Source organism: Thalia democratica, chromosome 3 (assembly GCF_965202585.1).
Source record: "Thalia democratica chromosome 3, ktThaDemo2.hap1.1, whole genome shotgun sequence".
In the NCBI taxonomy this organism is placed as follows: Eukaryota; Metazoa; Chordata; class Thaliacea; order Salpida; family Salpidae; genus Thalia; species Thalia democratica.
Genome location: NC_139167.1, coordinates 30,825,932 through 30,833,471, shown reverse-complemented (window position 1 = coordinate 30,833,471; position 7,540 = coordinate 30,825,932). Strand labels below are relative to the sequence as shown.

Genomic DNA, 7,540 nt, shown 5'->3' with positions numbered 1-7,540 from the left:
GTAGCAAGGACACTTCCATTGTGAACTGTGATATATACAACAAGTTTATCTAGCATAGTTTTAGAATCAAAGTGTTTTTTGTTTAAGTGAATAATTGAGTTCTTTATAACTAAACAGTTATTTTAGTATTTTATGTAGCAAGTTAATGTGTAAACTTTACCTCTTTCATGGTTGCCACTGATCAAGCTGAGAAAAATTTCCTGACTTTTCCTGACTTTTTACCAAAATTTTCCTGACTTTTCTAACTCAAAGTCTTAAATTAAACTTATTCTAAAATACATAATCTAACAATTGAAATTATATAAAGCTTACAATCTAAATTTAATACAGGTTAAAAACAACAGTTTTTGGCTGAATTCTATTATAAAACTTCCAGTGTATCCCTTAAACCATCTGTGTATGATTGATGTTTGTAATAAACAGCTCTATCAGCAAAATACTTGTATTATTACCTTATAAACACAGATTGTCTGTAAAAAGACACAATTTTTTAGCATTTCCTAGCATAAATGTATCTAGATAAACAAACGACATATAAGGAACTTTTACAATTAAAACCTAAAACTAATTATAAATTTTCACAACTCAAACCTTTAAACAATAACGAACTTTTACAGTTAAAACATTAAAACAATAAAGAACTTAATCAAATACTGTTTTTTTAAATGTATGTACTAAAGTTTATTTTCTCCGTTTTTTATTAGCACTTCAACCTCTTCATCTAATGAAGATATGGTTTCCTTCATCTGGTTTGCATTCCGCTTCAGTATACACATTAACTTGTTACATAAAATGCTAAACTAACTGCTTAGTTTTAAAGAACTTTATTTACTTATACAAAAAACACTTTGATTCTAAAATTATGCTAGATAAACTTTTTTGTATATATCACAGTTTCACTATGAAAGTGTCCTTGCTCTAGATCATCAATACTAAAAGCTTACAAAATCTGCTTGTTTAAGTAGGGTACTTATTCAATATGTTAATAGAAAATTTTTGCAGTTTTACAAAGGATATTTTACTAATTTATACAAGATGAAGGCATTGGAAATAAAATTAAATATTTTTGTAAATTTCTAGGAAAATTTGGGAATTTTTTTCTGACTAAAGGACTTTTAATTAATTTTTACCATTTGAAGGCTTTGGAAAACTAGGAATTATGTAGATTTAAACTGACAAAAACTGACTTTTTATTTTTATTTTATCAAATTTCCTGACTTTTCCTGATTTTTCCTGACTTTTTTTCAAAACCGCCCATTTTTTCCTGACTTTTCCTGACTTTTATCATTTTTTACATATTACATGTTACAAATTTTATACTTAATGATAAGAGGAAATGTTTTATAAATGAAAGTAAAAATAGTACCAAAAGAAAAGAAATAAAGCCCACAAGTTGTGGCTTGATTTAGAGAAAAGATTCTCTTCAACAAGTGTAGGGGCAGCAGATGAGAGCGATTTAAATAAAAAGAGGCAAATGATTTTAACTGCCAAGAAAATGAAGCAGAATGCAGTTCAGATGAAGGAAACCATATCTTCTTCAGATTAAGAGGTTGAAGTGCTAATAAAAAACGGAAAAAATAAATTTTAGTACATACATTTAAAAAAACAGTATTTGATTAAGTTCTTTATTGTTTTAATGGTTTAACTGTAAAAGTTTGTTATTGTTTTAAGGTTTGAGTTGTGAAAGATCCTTATTGATTTAAGGCTTTAATTGTTAAAGTTCCTTATATGTCGTTTTGTTTATTTAGATACAATTATGCTAGGAAATTCTAAAAAATTGTGTTCTTTATTGTTTTAAGGTTTCAACTATAAAATTTGTTATTGTTTTAAGATTTTAGTTGTGAAAGTTCGTTATTAATTCGAGATTTTAATTGTAAAAGTTTCATATATGTTGTTTGTTTATCTAGATACATTTATGTTAGGAAATGCTAAAAATTGTGTCTTTTTTCAGACAAGCTGTGTTTTAAGGTAATAATACAAATATTTTGCTGATAGAGCTGTTCATTACAAACATCAATCATACACAGATGGTTTAAGTGATGTACTGGAAGTTTGATGATATAATTCAGCAAAAAACTGTTGTTTTAACCTGTATTAAAATTAGATTGAAAGCTTTATATACAGTAGACTACCGCTTAGGTACGTAAATTGAACCCGACCAAAAAGTGCGTACTTAGCACGGGTAGTGCGTACTTTTTAAGGACATAGTATAATATGATATTTAGTTGTTTGTTTTCTTTCTTCCACCAAATAATTAAGCCAAATAAACATGTCTTTTTATTTTAAATAACATTTGATACATAATTCTAATCTGCAACATTTTTTAATAGACTTTAAAATGATTTATTTTTTTTATCAAAAGTTTCTACATAATGCTAGTCAAGCTAAGTTTAGTTTAGTTACTACATTATTATAATTTTCCATTAGCTAAAAAGTGTTTGATTTTTTTTAATTGACAGAAAAACATTTCAGGATTGTTTTTGTAAGAAAGTTTATATCAGTAGAAACATTTATAGTATAAGTGCACAATGATAAGATGCTCAATATTTTTTTTTTAACTTTAGTTTTTGTTGTTGTTGCTTCTATTTATATGTTTATTTTGACTTTATATAAATTTTAATTAGTTTTTGTGAATAACTAGTATTGTATTATGTCACATTAAAATTAGCCTTTCTTTTGCAGATATTCTGAAAGTTTTTGAATAAAAAAATTTAGAAGTTTTAGAAAAAATTAGAAAAATTGATGGAAAGCGTCAGAAAATGACTATATGGAACAAGTCTTTAGAAAAAATCTAAGTCTAAGAAAATTTAGAATTTTTTTGTCTTTCTAGGTAAGTGCGTACTTAAGGCGAGGTACGTACCAAAAAAAGTGCGTACTTAATCGGCAGTCTACTGTAGTTTCAAGTGTTAGATTATGTATTTTAGAATAAGTTTAATTCAAGAGTTTGATTAAGAAAAGGCAGCAAAAATTTTGTAAAAAGTCAGGAAAAAGTCAGGAAGTTTTTCTCAGCTTAATCAGTGTCAACCATGTAATAAGAACGCTGTCTGTTTGATAGATGCTTTTGTTAAGTTTTTATTGAATTTAATTTTTTGTTTTTCAAATTTTACAAAGACTTAAATGCCTTTTTATTAACTTTTGCACAAACTATTAAACATAAATAAGTAATGTTTAAAATTTATTTAAAAGTACTTTATCCAACACTCAATTTACTCAGACTTAATGTAAATGAAGTTGATAAAAAAGTAAAATATTATCAATTTACTAAATGGTTACATATCATTGGGTACTAATTTGGCTGGTTAAGAAAACTCTTAAAATTACTATAAATTTTTATTACTTATCAAGGACAAATTTTTAAGTATGTAAGTACTTAATATTAACTATATTATCACTGATAAAAACTTCAAATGTAAAGATATTATATATCGATTATTATTTGTAAACCACAAATATTTTGAAAATTATTATCTGGTAAAAATAAAAATTATGGCAAAATAAAGAAAATACTGTAAAATGTAAGAAAATATGTCTAATTTGGCAGATATAACAAACTCATTTAAACATCAATAACATATTTTTATGACATCTCTATTTCAAACTTTCGTCCCTTATAAGATTTATTTGATTTAGTGGTTTTCTTGATCAGTTACAGTATTGTTTTTTACTTATTCAGCAGGTATATTTACAAATATTTCAGCTTTTGTTTTTATTGTTATCTAATTTTGTTTTAAGTTTTTATTCAATTCCTGATAGATGTAGGTTACTATTGTTTACTACCAAGAATAAAAAACTAAATTGTTTAAGCTTATTTAATTCTAGTATAATTTTTAGTTTGATCTGAATTTGTTTGTACTTAATGAAGTATAAAAAGTATTTAACATTCTAATGCATTTATTAATATTAAATGGTCATTAAAAAGTTGCATACATACTTTTTTTAAAAATACTAGAAAACAATAATAAAACAATAGTTTTTTTTTTACTATAAAAACATAACAGTTTACAATACCTTTTTAATGGTATTAGATTTTTAAGTTTATAACAGAGTTGCCACTTAACCTGGAATCCTGGAATTTAAGAAATTTTGAAAAAAAAACATTGAAAAATCTGGAATATTGAATAAAAAACCTGGAAAAACCTGGAATTTTTAAGAACTTTAACATATTCAGTAATAAAAATCTCAGATAGACTCATAAATTTTATCATATAGATAAAAAGTTTTTGTCATCATCAAAAATTGTTTTATTAAAAATACGTTTTAAGTAGCTTTACAGTACATTTTCAATCTTTTAATATTATTTAACTGAGTTTGTGTACTATTAAAAACCGGGAAGAAATTTGAAAAACCTGAAAAAAATTTTGAAAAAACGAGTGGCAACCCTGTTGTAAGCATACAGCTAAAAGTATTTGTGTTGCAAAAAAACCTAGCACTCTGAAGTACCTGGAGTTTAACAATATGGTCCAGAAAAACCTAGAAATTGAGAAATTTTGAATTAAAACCTGGTAAAAATAATTTTTAACAAAAATGACAGAAACTTGAGGTTTTAAACAATTATATATGTAAATCTATAAAGTTTAAAGACAAAACTAATAAATTTTACTAAATGCAATGAATGTTAATTTTTGTTTAAAGGTTTAGATTAGCCTTACAGTATCTTTTGAATAGTTTTCAACCATTTCAGACAGTTTTTGCATTAAATTAAAATTTGTACTAAAAATATAGTTAAACTTTATATTATTAAAAACCTTGAAAAGTTGAAAAACCTTGAGAAAAAACTCAAAAAACTTTTGACAACTTTGATAAGTATATAAAATTGTATTACTGATTTGTACAAAAAAGTAAAAAAGGCATTTGTTTTTCAAGTGTTTATTTTAATAAATGTTTCGAATTAATTATAAGGTAGTTGAAAAAAAAAAACACAAATGTTTAAGTTTTTCGAACTTATTTTAACCTCTTTTTTTATCCTTATCACCATGATTAAATTAGTTTATTATTAGACTATTACAAGTTTACCCCTCTCACTGTTTTTGTTTTTTCTTGTCTGATACAGGACAAACTTAAAGTGACGTCAGGGTCGCTTTATTTACATTTAAGATGCTCAGGATATCTCGACATGTACATACTTTACTTACATTACTTAGATATAAATTTTTTTTAATCAAGCTCAGGCTGCTATAAAACTTATGAGAGTTCTGATCTGATAATTTTCAAAAATTCTAGCTTTTTTTGAACTTAGATTTTTTCCTTTTCAAGTGTTAGTTTATTACGTCATTAGTCCCTTAGTTTGTACTTTAATTATGTTTAATATTCAAGCTTGATTTAAAGTACTTTTTTAATTTATGGCTCAAACTTTTTCGTAAGCGCATGTTACTTTTTAAGTTTTCAGGCTGGCTTTTTTGCCTCAGGAGTTGCAAGTATGATATACATGTATATATGCAGCTGTGAAAATGAATATGTATTTTTGGTTGTTTTTATCAAAAAGTGTATAATTCATATTAGTAAATGTGTAGACATATTTATATTCAACAAGTTTAATTTATAATTGAGATATCATTTTAGTTTTAGTAGTATACATTTATTTTTTGAAATAAAAGTTTAGGTATTTTATGTAACAGGCATAAGGTGTTTCAAGCGTTAGATTTTAATGCTAGCAAAATATAATATCAACTTCAACTTATACAATGTTTATTTTATATCAGATAAAAAGTTTATATCTAACAAAATTTAAGTTTAAAAACGACAGAAAGACATAAATACATTAATAACCAAATATTTTTAGACTTAATTAAAATGTCTACTAAAATGTCTATTAAAATGTCATTTACTGTAAATGAGAAGCAAGAAAGTCCTTTATCCTCTGAAGAGAGTTACAAAATGTTTAAAGAAACTAGTATTGAAAGTTCTCGTGGACCACCGGGCGTAAAAACTCCAGCAAGCAAGGCTGCTGAAAATTTTGCAGTAAGAAGACTTCAGAATGAGCTTAAAGTCCTTAATTTAAGCTCACCAACTTACATCAGTGCTATCCTGAAAGATGACAAGAACTTGTTTGAATGGGAAGCGGTGATACAAGGACCTCCAGACACTCCTTATGAAGGCGGAAAGTTTTTATTGAGCCTGGAATTACCGAACGACTACCCGTTTAATCCACCAAAAGTTACTTTCAAAACGAAAATATACCATTGTAACATCAACAGTGAAGGATACGTAAGTTTGGACATTCTTAAAACAACATGGTCGTCCTCTTTGACTATAGAAAAGCTTTTGTTGTCGATTCAGTCTCTGTTTACTGACTGTAACCCTGATGACTGTCTTGTGCCAGAAATAGCAGCTCAGTACGTCAACAATCGCGAAGAACACGACAGAATTTGCAGGGAATGGACAAAGAAGTACGCAACTGAAGAATCTGACTTTTAGTGACTTTATTGAATGAAGTACTTTGACTTCTTTGAAAATTTGTAATTTATAACATGTTTTGAAGTATATTACTATAATTTTTGCAGGCTGAGTAGTACTTCGACTAAATAAATTATTCATAACAAAATTCTTAGTGTTTATGTACTGAATAAGTTTTATATTTATCAAGTAGTACTATTAATATCGACTGAAAAAAAGATGCTCAATTTTCTCAGTGTTAAGAGCTAAATACATTAAAACAAATTTTTATGCACTGCTTTGCTTTATTACCTCGTTTCGGTGAGCGTGAGCTGACCTTGTAAAATAACAACAAAACAGTAAATAACGTTTAGACCAGTGGTCGGCACGTTGTACACTGGTGCAAACTAGTGTACATGAAATTTCTTTAGGGTGCATGAAACTTATTTTGAGGTACATGATTTTTTTTTTTCGCACAGAAACTAAATTAAAGTTTTTTTTTAATCTTTCTACATTTAAGACATATTCAACCTTGATATCTAATTGACCATTATGTTGTTAATAAAACGACTATTTTTGTATACTCCTAGTTCTATTCTGTTACATTATGTAAAAATTCTCTCACCCTTAGCCGCCCAAAGAAAAACAAAAATGAGCAAATCTCATAGATTCTTGAAGATTTCTTGATTTAGGAGTGGGAATACCTTTGTTAAACACAGATAGTAATCGCTTAATAAAAAATGTTAAATTAACTTAACTAATATTTTAAATTAACCATTCAATAAAAAGTAACTAAGACTACTGATTTTTAATTTGGTTAGTGGAAATGTAATAAATTAATCTAGTTAGTATTTTAGACCTGAGTCATACAAGTAAAAAATTTTTGTAAAAATTAGATAATTGATATTAAAAGTTTAGGGTAAACTGGTAAATTTAAAGTTAGCGCTTAAAAATTAAGTGGGTATTACCGAATTATTAGTAAAAAAAAACTATTTAAAGTGTTTACATATTCTTAAACGCTAGCGGCGCTTAAGAATGCAAATTGGGGTGCATGGAAATTTTATTTTGTGATTTAGGGTTCACGGATTCAAACTAGCGTGCCGATCATTAGTTTAGACCAGGGGTCGGCAAACTGCGGCCCGCGGTCCAAATGCGGCCCTTGAAGACA

At 26.8% G+C, this 7,540-nt stretch overlaps 1 pseudogene; it reads left to right on the top strand.

The window, feature by feature from the left end:
- Window positions 1–5,814: 5,814 nt before the first annotated feature.
- On the top strand, window positions 5,815–6,414 carry LOC145832175 (ubiquitin-conjugating enzyme E2 2 pseudogene; annotated as a pseudogene).
- The last annotated feature ends 1,126 nt before the right edge of the window (window positions 6,415–7,540 follow it).